Below are 17,517 nucleotides of genomic sequence, written 5' to 3'. Positions count from 1 at the left end.
CTATACTTTGTCCATTTTTTTGGGGGGTTATCTCATGGAGTTTTTAAATGTACTTCGTAGATCCTGGAAATAAGTCCTTTATCACATAATTATTTTTGGAAAATTTTCATTCAGTCTATGGCTTGCCTTTTCTTGTCTTAACTGTGTCTTTCAATTATGATAAGCTGCTAATATTAATGGAGTCCATTTTATCAATTTGTTCTTTAATGGACTATTTTTCTTTTTTTAATTTAATTTCTGGAATACATGAGCAGAACATGCAGGTTTGTTACATAGGTATACATGTGCATGGACTATTTTTGTAGTGTTATGTCTAAGAAACTATTGTCTAGTTCAAGGTTATTATTTTTCACCTGTACTTTCTAATAGAAATGTTATAGTTATTTTAGGTTTTACATTTATGTCTATAATCCATTTTGAGTTAACTCTAATCCAAAGAATTGAATAAAGTTACACCTATGTATCTTACTCCTTTTGAATATTTTGATTATGACAGTCCTATATAATTTTTTCATGTTTATTGTGCTTTGTGTCCTTTAAGCTTCAATAATCTACAGCTTTACAATTTGCTTCAAGTTAAAATAATAATTACCATTATTTATTCAAATATATTTCTGTCACTTCTGCTTTTTAAATTTTCTTTTTACTTTGTGTTTTAATTTCATATTATTTTCATTAATATGTCTTCAAGTGCACCAGTATTTTCTTTTGGAATGTCCATGTATATAATTCCCCATTTTCCAGGAAAAATTGTTACAAAAGTGATCCTTGCTCTACCAAATTGCATTTACACCTATATAAAAATAAGTTAGTTCTTCACGTGTATACATGATATTATTTTGAGGTTCTTTATTGTGTTCCATTGATCTTTTATGATGCTTGTTACAGTACCACACTTTCTTAGTATTGTTGCCTTATAATGACATTTGAAATAAGGTAGTACTAACTCTACAGCTTCTATTTTTTTTCAAAAATGTTTTGGCTATGATAGATCCATCAAATTTCCATGTTAATTTTATAATCAGTTTATTGATTTCTACAAAAAAGTGCCTGTTTAGATTGTGATTAGAATTTTATTTAATTTATAGATTAATTTTGGAAGTATATCTTAATGCTACTAAGTCTTCCAACTTAAGAATACTATATAAATGTATACTGGTCATGTATATGTGTGTTTATATGCATATTATATATATAATTTTAGGTCTTTAATTTTTATCAACAATATTGCATAGATTTTTGGTGTATAGATATATAGAACTTTCAAATCTTTTGTCAAAATTAACCTTATTTGATATATTTGTATATTTTTTGAATGGTATTTATACATTTAATTTGTAATATTAATTATTATTAGGTAGAAATGCAATTGATTTCATTTATGCATCTTGGATCTTGAAACTTTCCTGTACTCATTCATTAGGTATAGTAGCATTTTTGAAGATCTAATTGGGTTTTCTGCATATATAATCATGAGGTCTGAAAATTGAGACAGTTTATTCACTCTTTCCCATTTAGATATTTTTTACTTCTTTTTTATACCTTATTGTTCAAGTTAGAACATCTAGTACAAATTGAATAGAAGTGATGAGAGCCGACATCCTTGTCTTGTTTCTGATTTTAAAAGCAAAGACTTCAGTACTTCAAAGATGTTACACTATCTTTTCACTTGTCTTTGTTTCTAAAAAGAAATCTGTTTTCCTTATCTTTGCTCTTTTGTATATAATGTCTTTTTTCTCTGGCTCACATTAAGCTTTTCTCTTCCTTCCTGCTTTTGAACATTTTGATTATGACAGTCCTATATAATTTTTTCATGTTTATTGTGCTTCGTGTTCTTTAAACTTCTATTATGTATAACTTTAGAGTTTCAAATTTTAAAGATTACCATTATTTCTTCAAACATTTTTCTCTCTCCCACTTTTAAAATTTTCTTTTACTTTGTGTTTTTATTTCATATCGTTTTTATTAATACACTTTCAAGTGCATTAAGATTATCTTTTGCAATGTCTAATTATCATTTCTTCTCACCCAATATTTCCTCACATACATTGTGGGTTTCTTATCTAGAACTTTAAGTTGGCATATCTATATCTGTATAGTTTCCTATGTATTTAGCTAGGTGGCTATTATCTATCTATATATGCCATATCTCTACTTAACTTTTTGAGCATATGGGATGCAGTTGGAATAACTGTTTTAATGTTTTTGTCTGTTAATTCGAACAATTTAAGAGCTCTGGTTGACTTTGATTAATTGACATTCTCCCCTCATGAGTCATGTTTTACTACTTCTTTTCAAGCCTGACAATTTTTGAAAACATTCCAGACACTATACATTTTGCCTTGTTGAGTGCTGCATATTTTTTTATTACAATAAATTTTCTAAGCTTTATTTGGGGATTCAGTTAGTACTTGGAAATAGCTTGAAACCTTTGTCTGCTTTTAAGATATGTTAGCCAGAACCAAAGCAGCATTCAGTCTAGCATGAATTATTTCACACTAATTAGACAATATCCTTTTCATACTCTCTCTAGTCACATATGAATCATGAGTTTATCCAGTTTAGCTGGTGGAAACAAGAACTAATCTTGGTCCTCTTGGAGTACCTGGCATTTTTGCCTCTAATCCTTTCAGGTGATGATTCTTTCTCAGCCTTATGTAGTTGCTTCATATGCATTCCCTTGAACTAAGCTGAATACTTCCTAACACTCCTCTGCAGTTTTTAAGAGTTTTCTCTCTGTATATGTTGCACAGCTCTCTCCTATCTGATAGTTCTGGAAACTCTAGATACACTGATCACTATGAACTCTCAGCTGTGTCCCCTCACCTCAGGGAGTCCATTGAGATGTGTATCGGTTTCCCTTCTTTGCTAGTGCCTGTAAACTCTGTTAAAACAGAATGCTGGGGCAATCATAGAGCACGATTTGATTGTTTCTTGTCTCTCAGGGATCACAGTCCTTTATTGCCTGGTATCCAGTTTATTGAAATGTTTGTTCAAATAATTGGGCTTTCAGTTTCTGGTCCGAAAAGGCACTTAGATGTCACCACTCTAACATATCAACAAGGAAAATGCTGAACAAAATTTTAAAAGTAGCACCTTTCCTTAGATCCATTAGAGAAGTAAGGTCGTAGGACAAACCACTGTTAGATAGAAGTATGTGCTGATAAAGACAGTCATAACTCACTGAAGCAGGAGTCCTTGGCAGAAATTTCCATGGGAAACGGGTGGGAATGTCTAACTGTAATGAACAGATTTCTAAAGGATCAATGTTGACAAACCTGAGAGTTAAACCCTCTAAGGAATCCTGGTCACAGAGAGGTACCACACTTTCTTAAGTTTTTACCTCTGGGAACTCTCCTAGGTCCTCACAAGGAATACGAAAAAGAAAATTTGTCATGTTTCAAACCGAAGAAAAGAAGGTGATCATTTTGAAATATTTCTGAGCATTTTGTTCTTCTTAACAAGCTCCGGTCCCAGGAGAAATTATTTTCCTGAGTCTAACCTGTTAGGGTTTTATCAGAGCCTAACTTACCTGAGTGAAGGAAAATAGCCAACCACAGCAGGCTTTAGCCTTCTATGTGTGGTGAGTATAGTAATCAACTCCAGCCACCTCTAGCCTTTCTCTCCCATCTAAGGGGAGGAGGAGATGTATTAACATTCACAATCCAGGCCATCAGCTCACTAAAAATTCAGACCCAATTCTAGGGATATAGAACACTTTCCCTCTTTCCATACCTTATACCACATTATTAAAGGCTTATTTATAAATTTCTTTCATGTAGTATATTATGTTCAGATTCCAAGACAAAATTACAAGACATAATAAAAGGCAAAAAAATAAAAATAAAAACAGTTTGAAGGAACTCAACAAGTGTCAGAGTCAGAATAAGAAATAGCAATAATGTTAGAATTATTAGGCCAGAAATGTAAAACAACTGTAATTAAAATGCTAAATGCTCAAATGGAAAAAGTAGATAACTTGCAAGAACAGGTGGAAAATGTGTGCAGAGAGATGAAATAAGAAAGAGGCCAAGATAAAAAATATCATAATAGAAATGAAGAATGCCTTTGATAAGCTAATTAGAAGACAGGGTATGACTGATGAAAAAAATCTCTGAGCTTGAGAATATGACAATAGAAAGTTTCAAAATTGAAAGGCAAAGAGAAAAAAGGAACTGAAAAATGCAGAACAGTATATTCAAGAATAGTGGGCCAACTACCAAAAGTTTATTTGGGAAACCTTAACACATAATACCAGAAGAGGAAGACAGGAAGAGATAAATGGAAGCAATATTTGAAGTAAATGTGAATTTCCCAAAATTAATGCCAACTGTCACACATTCAAAAATCTCAGAGAACACCCAGTGAAATAAATGCAAAACAAACAACCTACAACTAGGCATATCATATCCATTTAAAAAAAAAATTGAAAGAAACCAGAGGGGGAAAAAAACACCTTATCTGAATATGAACAAAAATAAAAAATTACATGTTACTTATCCTCCTAAACCATGTAAACAAAATGAGATTGGAGAGAGTTAATTAAAATATTGAGAAAAAGAACAATCACAATAAAATTAAAACCCACAAGACTAAAATTTTGTCTGCAGAACTATCCATCAAGAGCAAAGAAGAAATGAAGACGTTCTCATAAAAAAAAAATGAGGGAATCTGTTGCTGGTAAATGTGACTTGCTAGCAATGTTAAAAGGAATTTTTCAGAAAAAATAAAAATGACATAGGTCAGAAAAAAGATCTATATAAAAAAGAAGGGGATTAGTAAACAACTGAAGATAAAATAGAATAATTTTTTTCTATTCATAGTTTAACAGATCACAATTTAGTCAAATTATAGAAACAATGCATTCTATCATATATGTGTACATACATTTATGCACATATATATTTTTTGTGTATAAATGAAATTAGTGATACCAATAAATCAATTATGTAAAGAATTAGAGAAAGGAAATGAAAATATTTTGTTATGATAATGTAATTACACTGACCTTGGACTGATATGCAGCAGTCTCTTTTTATCTCTGTTTTCAATTTCTGGGGTATTAGTTACCTGCTGTCAGCTACTGCCTAGAAATATTAAAAGGAGAATTCCAAGGGGATGGAGGCAGCAAACCACATTGCCATGTATGTATCTATGCAGCTATCCTGCATGATCTGCCCCTGTACCTCAGAACCGAAAGTGTAATTATATATACACACACACACACACATATATATATAATTTCCACTACAAACAAAAAATAAAAATAAAAAAAGAAAGGAAAATTTAAAAAATAGACAATTTATTAGTTTTTAACTGCATTCCGTTCTGAGTAAGCAGTATGATCAAATCTTGCAGCATTCTACTGTTTGCTGCTCTGAATGTGAATTATTCCTCCATCATGCACATCCATGGTGTACAGGGTACCTACCAGCTAGCCACTTATTTTCCCTTAGACTCTGACTCAGTTATTAAGTTGACTGCTGCACATAGTTCATATAGAGTTTGGTACTATCTGTGATTTCAGGCAATACCTATGGGTCTTTTCAAGATGTTTCACATATCCTCTGCAAATAGGGAGGACTATTGTATTACTTGAAAGTGGATTTGGATTAGTTGAAAATAAGCGAGTTCTGGTGCAAAAACTAAAATAAATTTTTTTGAATAAGTATAGATTATATGCCAAGAAAGGAGGGAAAATAAAAGGATATAAAGTATTCAATTAAACCACAAGAGGAAAAAAAAGGATAGAAGACAAAAATAGAAATGAAAAGAAGATCAACAAATAGAAAACAGTAACAACTACGTAAATTCAACTATATAATTACTTTAAATATCAATGGTTAGATATTCCAATTAAAACAGAAATTGTCAGAATAAATCAAAACATAAAACTCAAATCTATATTGTCTACGAAATAGTCACTTTAAATGTAAAGATGTGTAGATTAAAAGTAAATAAAGGGAGACAGAAATACTATGCTAATACTGTTCAAAAGAAACTGGAAGTAGCCATATTAATTTCATACACAGCAAACTTCAGAGCAAGAGAAGTTATCAGGGTTAAAGATGACCATCATATAATAATAAGGGGGGTTAATATTTCAGGAAGACATAAAAAGTCTAAATGTGTGTGCCTAATAATAAAAGATCAAATCTGTGAGGCAAACATGTATAAAACTTCAAGGAGAAATAGATAATTCCACTATTATGGTTGAGGACTTTAGTACCTCTCTATCAGAAGTGGACACAGCCACTAGGCAGTAAATCAGTAAAGACAAGTTGAACTCAACAGTGCTATTAGTCAATGGGATATTATTGACATCTATTAGACTACGTTATCTAACAACAGCAGAATACACATTCTTCTTAACCTTACATGAACCATCACTAAAATACACCACTTTCTGGGCTGTAAAACACATCTTATTAAATGTTTAAAACAATAGAAATTACATGGTGTTTACTCTCAGACCACAGTGAAGTTAAACTAGAAATCAGTACTAGAAATGTAGGTGGAAAACCCCAAACTGTGTTCCTTGGGGTTCTTACAAATGAGTTAAAAGCTTATGTTCACCCAAAACTTATACATGGATGTTTATAATGGCTTTATTTGTGATTGCCCAAACTTGAAAGCAACCAATATAACTTACAGTTGGTAAGTGAATAAATAAACTTTGCAACATACTGACTATAGAATATTATTCAATCCTTAATAAAGGGGAAAAAATAAAAATAGGGTTAGCAAACCCATGAAAAGACATGGAGGAAACTTAAATGCTTGCTATTACTTGAAAGAAGCAATATGAAGAGGCTATATACTGTATGATTCCAATATATAACATTCTGGAAAAGGCAAAACTATGAGACAGTAGAAATATCAGTAGTTGGCAAGGAGTTAGAAGAAAGGGAGAGATCAATAAGCAGAAAACAGAGGATTCTGAGGTCAGGGAAAATATTGTTTAGGATACTATAATGGTATTTGTATAAAATTATATAGTTGTCCTTACCCATAGAATATACGACACCAAGGGTGAACCTTAAATGTGAGCTATGGACTTTGCATGATATAATGCAGTGTAGGTTTATCTATTATAACAAATGTACGACAGTGGTGTAAGATGTGGATAGTAGAGGAGGTAATGTGTGTGGGGAAATCAGAAGGTATATGGGAACTCTTTATTTTCTGTTCAGTTTTGCTGTAAACCTATATACCGTTCTAACACTAAAGTTTATTCATTAAACACAAAACCAATAATATTATTTTGTTGGTCTGTTTTGTATTTTTTCAGACCAAATGGCAAATCCAGTTTGCTCTATCTGATGGAAGGTTTTCCAGCTACATTTGAAATTATGTAAAATCTAATTTGGTACCAGCATCAAAGAAATTAGATACATCAAAACACTCCTACAACAATTAAGGAATATGTGGTTACATCCATTGAAGAGCTGAGAGCTATAACTATCGCTAAGTTTTCTGTGTGCAAAAGCAAAAGGGAATACCTGATTATTTATGTCAATTTTACTTTTAACTTTCATTTACACATATGTTTATTTTTAACTAGTGAAGTATGACTTGGTATTCTCAAATAATTAAATATCTCTTTGTATTCCTATAAATAAAACAGGTGTCTTTCTGCACATTTTACTACATTGTGGAAAATAATTCTTGGATCAGAAACATTAGTGACATAGACCAATGTTTCTCATGGTCTACTCTTCTCTCTAACCCCATTACATTTGTAAATATTTGTTATATTTGAGATTTTATGGTAAACTCATTATGTGTGAAATAGCATTCATGAGTACATGCATGCACTTGTTTATATTCTCACACACATTTATTTTCTATTTTCTTCTACTTGGTGACAAATATAGTCAATACTACCTGCATGAAAAAAAAAAAAGTACCTTATTTGGATTGACAAGGAAACTGACCAGAAATTCTGTTCGTAAACAGAATATTTAAAAGTGGGCTATGCTGAGAGGAACAATACTTGGAAAGGAATACTGGATGTATACACAGTGTGAGGTACTCAAAATTTGTCAATAGCTAAAACCAGGTCATTAGACTCATGCTCTCATTATAGCTTATACTTAGTAATGACCTTTTTTTTCATTAATGCCTTTTAAAGGACTTGACACCGAGTTGAGTTACTGATTCTTATTGTAAGATATTATAGATATGCTTACATGAAACTCCATATTGTTCATTATAAAGATGCAATTTAAAATCTTGTACATGAATTGCACAGTATCCTACTTATGAGAGCTCAGAAAAAAATCTTCTTGGTCCTAATGTCCAGGAGAGCTCGTCACTGGTTTGTTTTTATTTTATGGATAATATTAATCTTTTTATTGATCACCAACACCACTATGCTCAGTCTGGTAAAATTCTTAGAGAAAAAATTGCAGCCCAACGGTAACAAAAAACAAAAGCAGATATATTTTATAATATTGGCTTTGCCTTAAAAATTTATTTTGATAAATTTGTCTTATTTCTTAAACTTATTAAGGGGGCATTTCCTAGATCACTATCTCAGGACAAAATAACTCAGTCTCCCAAACTTCTGGGTTATTGTAATTTATTTATTTATTTATTTGGTGATGGAGTCTCACTCTGTCACCAGGCTGGAGTGCAGTGGTGCAATCTTGTCTCACCACAACATCCACCTCCCGAGTTCAAGTTATTCTCATGCCTCAGTTCCCCAGGTAGCTTGGACTACAGGTGTGCACCACTATGCCAGTCTAGGTTTTTGTATTTTAGTAGAGACTGGGTTTCACCATGTTGTCCAGGATGGTCTAGATCTTCTGACCTCATAATCTACCCGCCTCAGCCTCCCAAAATGCTGGGATTACAGACATGAGCCATGGCACCTGGCTTATTTTTACTTTTTTTTTTGAGACAGAGTCTTGCTCTGTCACACAGGCTGTAGTGCAATGGCACTATCTCGGCTCGCTGCAACCTTCTCCTGGGTTGAAAAGATTCTCCTGTCCCAGCCTCCTGAGTAGCTGAGATTACAGGAGTGTGCCACCATGCCTGGCTCATTTTTGTGTATTTGATATAGATGGGGTTTCACCGTGTTGGTCAGGCTGGTATTGAACTCCTGACCTCATGATCTGCCTGCCTCTGCCTCCCATAGTGATGGGATTACTGGTGTAAGCTACTGCTCCTGACCTGATGACTGAAATATATAGAATTTTCCACTGATCAAGGAGAGCCACTTTACCCCAAGTCCATGCCTCCTTCAAAGGCAACCCATATGAAATGATTACTCAGTGCAAGAATATAGACTTGGAAAGTGTCTCTCCATTTTGGATAGTTCTGAAAAGTTTCCCCAGCTTTTGAGCTTCTTATGGTTCAGATGAGGTGTTTCTTTCAACATTTCAACAAGAGCACAACTTTTCCCTCTGCAGCCCTCTTTCCTTCACCTCACCACAGATGCTGATGCTAAAGTCATTCATCAATAAAATTTCTCCATACAAATATTTGTCTAAGAACCTGTTTTCTCATACCTGACATTTGCATAGGGTTTCAGAAGCAGTGTCTAAAATGAAATGTTGAAGACAGCTCCCTGGCTGGCAGGCTGTCACTGCAAACCCCAATTCTTGCTAGAAGATGGAAGGAGTACTGTCAGTCTCTGTCAGGTGGGAACAGCAAACCTATCAAAACATTTACCAGGCCACACTGAGATGAGTTGCCAGTAGAAGGAAATGTAGTGGCAAGTGCAATGATCCTGGTGTTTTAGAAGTAAAAGAAAAACAGTAATTTAAGAATGAATAAATTTGGTAAAGATTTCTAGAAGTAGTTATTTAGAGAGAACAATGAAAGACTGTTGGTGAAAATTCAACAAATAAAGGTTAAGTGTAAAATCCAGAGGACGCCTTCCGTTTCATACAAAGACACTCTTCTGCAGCCAGATTCTCATGAAAGTTGAGAGTCAGGTATAAAACTTAATTACAGGATTACTAGAGCTCCAGAGAAGGCCGAATTCTCAATCCCAGCAGGTTTGCTATGCCAAAGTCAGATCCCTGATAAGGAAGAACAGAGATCCTGAGGCACAGAAGGGGATACACAAATCCATGCAATCAATGCACCCAAGGGTCTTAAAATCCCTAGATTTCACAGAACTCTCTGGGTCTATAGACATCATCCATCTGTAATGCTTGAAGCCCCTTCTTCCTGGCTTTGCTTTTTTATTATAAAGCATCTTGTGCCACACACAATGACATGTATTGTCTCAGGATCTACCATTGTTACCTATCCAGCCACCAGACAAATAACTAAGCTTAAGTCTCAACATAACTGAGGCAGAAATGCACTATTTCTTCAGCATCCCCACAACCCCCAACTTAGGTACTGTCTGAGAATGGAAAAAAAAAAATAGATTGGGTACCAGATCCTGAGGGTTCCAGTTCAAACAAAATATCATTATCAAGGTAGGAAGACTTTTCCATGAGACAGGGCTTAACCTGCTGGCAAGGGCACTGGAAGCCGGTACTAACATGCTCCTTGGATGAGTCTTGTTAGCTTACAAAAAAGGACTGCCCAGAACGGCTGTGACAGAAAATAAAAGGAAAAAAGACATATGCTAGAGAGTACATACTACAGGAAGGAAAGAATCCCATCAGATTCCTGAATAAAGGCACTAGAAGATATTTTATCAATATGGTCAGCAGAAGACTGAAGAGTCAGCATCACTGAAAAACTTAGAGGTAGACTCTTTAGAGGCCAAGGATGAAAATAGAAGTTGCTGTTAGAAAATTGCCATGACCTATTCCAACAGAACAAGAGAAACTGCTAAAACAAATACAGAGGCTAGATGCCTTTACTTGACTCATTGTCAGAAGCCAGATTTCAAAACTATGATAATGTGTAGCATGGCCCTGGAGGCAGCCAGAAGTAACATTCCACAGAGTGTTATTCATGTTTAACAGAGCATGGCTTTTCTAGGGGCAAGACAGTTGGACATACAAAAAGAGTACAGCCAAATCTATATAATAGAAAGAAATTAAGTTTGGAAGACAACAGGCTGAGGGCCATCATTCCAACGGCCCTCATTCCTTATGACTTGGAATGTCAGAAACATTTTCCAGCTTTCAAAGGGGAGGTCAGACTTCCAGAAAGAAAAATAAAAGGCAATATTTCCTTCTCTTTCACCTCATCTGCTTTCTCTTCCTTCTTCTCGTCTTCCCTTCCCTCTTCTTTTCCTCTTTTCCTTGCTGTCATTATTATTACTCATATAACTCTGTTCACTTGACATGTCTTAGGTATGACACAGTGCCCATTCTTGCTTCTATATAGCTTCATCTCAGCAACTCTCTCCTGAAGTTTCTATACCTTGTCCTCAAACATTTATATTGTTTTCCCATCTGACAACTCTGCTTTCTCTGTCCTCAGTATTTTATCCCCTACTCCCACCTGATGATCATAATGTACTTAGCCTCAGTCTGCTTTCCATCAACTTTTCTTTCAAAACCTCACACTCAAAATGATAAGATTAATGTCTTTTCCATTTTCTCTCAAAGTCTCAGTCTCCAGGCTCGTCTCTATTCTTCAGTTTCCTTCTGCCTATTCCCTATGACCCTTCCTTTGAACCTAGTATCTTGTTTATTACATCTGGCCTTTGCATCCTAGTCATTTAGGCTTTATAGATTCTTGCCCCACTGCATAATTACCACAACACTACACTTTTCCTTAAAAATCTGCTTGTTCTGTTCTATCTATTTCTCATTCATTCATCAGACTCAGCTTTCAAGAAGAGGACTTTGACAGATATTAAAACGCTATCGTTGTGTTTCAGTGGTGAAATTCCAGGGCAGTAAACATGAATTTGAAAACGAAAGCAAGGCAAAGGCAAGATGCAACGTGATGGTATAGGATTCATCATTACACTGGACAGCTCTGAGCACAGACACGTAGTAGGCATTTTTGCTTGGCACCTGGGATACAACGTCAAAGAGTAACATGAAACAATATCATCTTAGAGTAGTCCAAATATAATAGAAAAAATGTGATTCAATCTGGTAAGCTCTATTTCCTGTTTTTTATTGCTCAATAGCTCATGCCACCAGATGCTAAAATTTGTTCTCCTTTAGTTTATACCTCTAACCACTAGCAGCCCAAATTTCATGCCCTGATGCTTTTCCAATGAGAGTAGGTGCTGTGTGAGTGTAGAGAGCTGAGAGAGAGGGGAAAGAGGGAGAGAAGGATGGGCATAGAAAAAAAAGACAGGAGGTGGATGAGAAAATCTGAAATGATGCTTGAGACCTAGGTCCAATACATGTCAAAATTTTCCATGCTTCTCTCTAGATTCTTCTTTACCTATGACTGATTTGTGCAACAATAGAAGAAATGCATAATGGATAAAATTGTGAAAATAAATCCTGGAATTCTCTATAATTTAGAAGTGTCATTGAATCTACTTTTATAAGTAAGCATAGCTGAACAAAATTAGTCTTAGCACACATGCACACGCACAGACTCATATACTTGTACATAAAATTAAAAGTACAAAGAAGAAAAAATAAAGTGGTCATTTTAATACATGCTTGTGTCCATAAACTCTCACAGAAAACAAACATATGACTCTTGGCAAAATGTTCACATAAACATAATATGGCTTGGATGATAACAAACTAGTATTACAATAACCACCAAAGATACTTTCCTCTGACACCTAACCACTTAGGACAGCAGAATACTCTGGGTATGTTAATGAGATAATTTTACAACATTATGGACGTAAAAGTTTAAATTTTGACTTGGATGTAGGCCGTATTGTGTGATTATCTAGGAGGGTACTACAGTCTTCTAGAGAAATGACTGCTCGGAAGCCTTAAGTTAGAAAAGTAGTAAAAATAAGAATAGTTTGCAGTAGAAATACGTATTTAAGTCCAAAAATAGGTTCTTGAGAGCTTCTTAGAGTCTACAGAAGCTGTTTGGTGTTATTTTTCTTTCCCACTGACCTGCAGAAATAAACCAATGGTATCAGAGTTTGAAGTCTGGCATTAAACTGTGATTCTAGTAAATATGACCATTTACTACTATAAGAAAATATTTATTTCTATTCTTTAAACCTCCCAGTAAGGTGAGGCCATCAGTTTAGGAGACACAAATAGGAGTAGTCCACACATATTTAGCATTTTCTCTTCAGAATCATTCAAAGATGGACATAGCATGTCAATGTATCTTCTGAATGTGTCATAAGTGATTCATATTTAGTCAACATTTTCATTCATATACATGTATTTTTCTATGAAATAATACAACGTAAACAAATGCAAGTCATCTAGAAATATAAAGAAACTAAAAATACTCTGAAACATATGCTCCTCCTCCTGTCTTTCCTATCTGATATTAATTGTGCCACCTTGAATGTAGTTTTAAGTTAAGATGCTTGGTTGCCAACCATCATTTTAAAGAAAGAGCAACATCTTCTCTTGTTCATCACATTGTTTCCAAGCCTATATTGATCAAAACAATGTGTTTGAATAAATAAACAAAGAGTATCATAGCTGGTGGATAAATGTTATATTATGGTCCTGATTATATGACTGTAATAGACAACAGTATTCAAAACCTGAGTTTAATCAAACTAGTAAAAGAAGCAAGCTACAATTACGTATGTAATGCACATATGTGAAACTGTGAAAAATCCTTGTGTGGATAAAATAATACAGGTACATGTGCGTAGGTGATTTAATACACATTTCCACTTAAGACCTTGTTGTAAAAAGTGAAGGTAGCAATTAGGTTAGTAATGCATTATGTGATAGTGGTGCTTACATAAAAAACATTAAAAAATCTATCTTATTTATGTTTCTCTACTGTACAAGTCAGTTAGAGGAGACTTCTATCATTTTAAATAAAAAATACCAGCATTACTAGTGTGACAAGAGATTCAGCACTATTTATGACTCTTCAGATTTAGACACAAGATTACTGCTTACTTTCAGTTTCTATGGCTTCTATGAGCATTAAGCTTGATTGAACCTCATATTAGAGAACTGACAAGTGAATCAACAGGCAAAAATATGTTGAATCAAGATTACGGCATGTAAGACAACATTTTGCCTTCACATTTAGTCTAGCATTTAGAAATAACACTTGCTTTAATTTAGAAACACTTGCTTTAATTTGGTTTACAGTACCAAAACATACAAGACAACCTTGGAAATAACTGTGGAATACATTAAGTCACACACCAAACATTTATTACTTACAGACTATAATAATATTCTATACTTACAACGGATGCCTGACAGATATCACAGGCCGGGGTGTTCTGGTTCTATTGCTACCAAAAGTACAATTTTCAAAATATTTAATTGCTTATGACTAGGCAAAGCATATGAACATATTTGCATAAAAATTTGAAATAATGGCCAAAACTCATGATGCCCAACAGAATACTTTTAGAAGCAATAAGAGGGTTCAACTCGGGAATCGTTGAAAAGTCAGTATAGAGTATCATTACATTGTCTATGGTCTGTAATGATAACAGGAAGGATAAGTTATCATACATAATAGATCTAAAAATAAAATATATCCTGGGATAAATTCAATAAGAAATGTGCAATTTTTTTTCTGAAAAAAATATAAAGCATTATTGAGAAATACAAAAGACAAATAAATGGAGAAATATTCCTAGTTCATGAATAAGAAAATGCCATGTTATTAAAATGGCAATTCTCTAAATTAAATAATTTTTATTTCTAAAATAATACATTCAAATCTTTATTGCTGTTGCATAATGTGTTTGTGTATATATAAATTCATAAAGACTTGGAAACAGCAAAAATCTGAACAAAAAAGAACAATGAAAGCTAAATGTTGCATTGCCAAATGTAAAAGGATATAGTGAAGATAAATACTTATAAACAATAAAGCACTGTCCAAAATATAAAAAGATATATTAATAGAGCAGAATAAAAATTCTTTTAAAAATAGCCAGGTATATAGGTTTAATATATTATAGAAGTGGCACTGTAAATTGATAAAGACAGGACAAATTACTCAACAAGAAAATATTTTTGAAAATTTGGAAAAACAAATATCTTGTCTCTTTTATGGACCATAATGTATTTCAGATGGTTTAAAAGATTAACTAAACAAAGTATAAAACACAGATAAACATTTCTTCTCACTGTAAGCAAATATTTACTTGATATTTAGGTTTGGTCATAAACTTTCTGGAAAAATGAAATTATTTTAACGTATTATTTGTTAGGATAAAGTATGTATAAATCTAGTTATATAATAAAATTCAAATTAAATGAAAAATTACAAAAATAATAGTTACATAAATGACTTACATGAAAAAATTCTTGGAAAAGTATAACTAACAAATATTTCTAGTTCTGAAAAATGTATTTTAATTTTAAAATTAAATTTTATAATTTAAAATTATAGAGAGCTATACACCAAGAAATTAAACAGTAGTTTTTTTTTGTCTTTCGTACAACATCTCCCTGATTCTCTGTAGCCAGGAAAGTTTCTCCACTTTTAAATATTTGTATGATGTGATTACACTGTGGATAACTATATATATATATGCAGAGGGAGAGCGATATGATAGATGATTGATTGATTGATAGATAGATAGATAGATAGATAGATAGATAGATAGATAGATAACTTTGTTGACCCCATAAGAAATGACTACAGATTTCATGGCATTAAACAGCACAGATGAGTTATCTCACCATTCTGGAGGTGCGGAGTCTGAAATCAAGGTGCCAGCAGGGTTACCTTGCTGTTCAGGGCTCTATGGGAAAATTTGTTTCTTCTCCTTTTTCAGCTTCTAAAGGCTATCTGCCTTCCTGGGTCATGAGAACATGAAGGAAATCTTCAAAGCTACCATCTTATGATCTTCAAATCTCTCTCTAACCTTGACTTCTCTTTTGCATGTTTCTTCCAGTTTAAATGACGCTTGTTATTCTATTGAGGCCATCCTGATAATTCAGCACAATTGATCTCAAGGTCCTTAATTTTCATCACATCTTTAAAGTCCTTTTTGGCACTAAGATAATATATGCAGAGGCCCCTAGGATTAGGTCATGAACATCTTTTGTGGCGGGGCATTATCCTGCCTTTCACAATTTGTTGAATTTGTTAGTGTGTTTAAGGGTGATTTTAAATTTATTTTTGAAGTTTTGTACCTTCCATTTTATCAAAAGAAAACACAACAATATAACATAACTAAAAACAAACAAAAAAACAGAAATAAATTTAAATGAAAACAAGTGCTTAGATTGAATGTTCAGAATTTTACATTCTTAATGTAACCTGTTCTGGTAACTCATTGTATTTCTGTGGGCAAGTCACTTCATGGCTCTGCTATTTAATTTCTTAATGCGAAATTAGGAAATTTGAACTTTAAAGATTTACAAGTTTCAGCTGAGGACTAAAAATTTGGACTAGGATTAAATGCCTTTATGCAATTGTTTCGAATGGAATGACAGTGTAGGCAAAAAAAAAAGCTAATGTTCTCCAACAGAACACTAAAGGCACATTTAAAATTGTTGCTAAGTCTGTTGGGTGTTATTTGGAATGCTTTCTCCATGTTTTTCATGTTCTCTTGTATTGTGGATAATTAAAATCCACACATAATACAAAAGTCATTTACTCAGACTACATTTATACAGCAACTATTTATGTTAGACACGGTGTTAGGGGATTGCTTCTATGTTATAAGTAGCATGAATACAGCAAATGTACACAACTGAAAGCTAAGCATTAGGAAAAAATAGACATATTTCTGTCCCACAGAAAGCTTAAACTTTAGTTGAGCAGAAGCAATAATCACCTCCTTGAAGACAAAGATTTTCTTATTGGATTCTTTAAGCCAGTTTCCTACTAGCACTCTGCCTCATTTCCTTTCAAGACCTCTTTTGGAATGATTGATAGTTAACGGGAAGTTCTTTGCCGCTTTTTTGCCTAGCTTTGGTCTTATATGACCAATGGTTTACTTAGCATATCCACTTGGATGTGTAAAAGTAAGTCGTAACTCAACATTTCCAGAATTCATTCATTCAGTCATGATGTTTCTCTTCAATATTAATCTTTCCGTATTTATAATTTCAGTGAATTACACCATTATCAATCCTCATATAGCCAGGACCCTATGAGTCATTCTTGATATTTAATCTCTCTTACTCATTCTACTAGTCAGGGTACCAGCTGGAAACACATGGCACTTGTATTTAAAATAATTCTAAAATATGTTAATTATGGGAGTCTTTATGGTGGGTAGACAGGGTATAGTACTACCATGAGCAACCAGACAGTATTCTGAGCTCTTTATGACCTCTACAACAAAAACATCTCTGGAATCTATATGGACAGTCTTGCAGACCTGCCGCCTTAAGAGAAGCAGTAATTTTGGTTGAGAATGCAGCCTTCCAATGTGACCCTGAAGGGCAGTAACCAGAGGAATACATAACCATACCTGATTATCTTACATCCTCTCTTTTCCTATTGATGCTTTCTATTAACCAGACCCAGTCAGAAACA

Source organism: Callithrix jacchus, chromosome 20, assembly GCF_049354715.1.
Source record: "Callithrix jacchus isolate 240 chromosome 20, calJac240_pri, whole genome shotgun sequence".
Lineage (NCBI taxonomy): Eukaryota > Metazoa > Chordata > Mammalia > Primates > Cebidae > Callithrix > Callithrix jacchus.
This window is presented reverse-complemented; position numbering follows the sequence as displayed.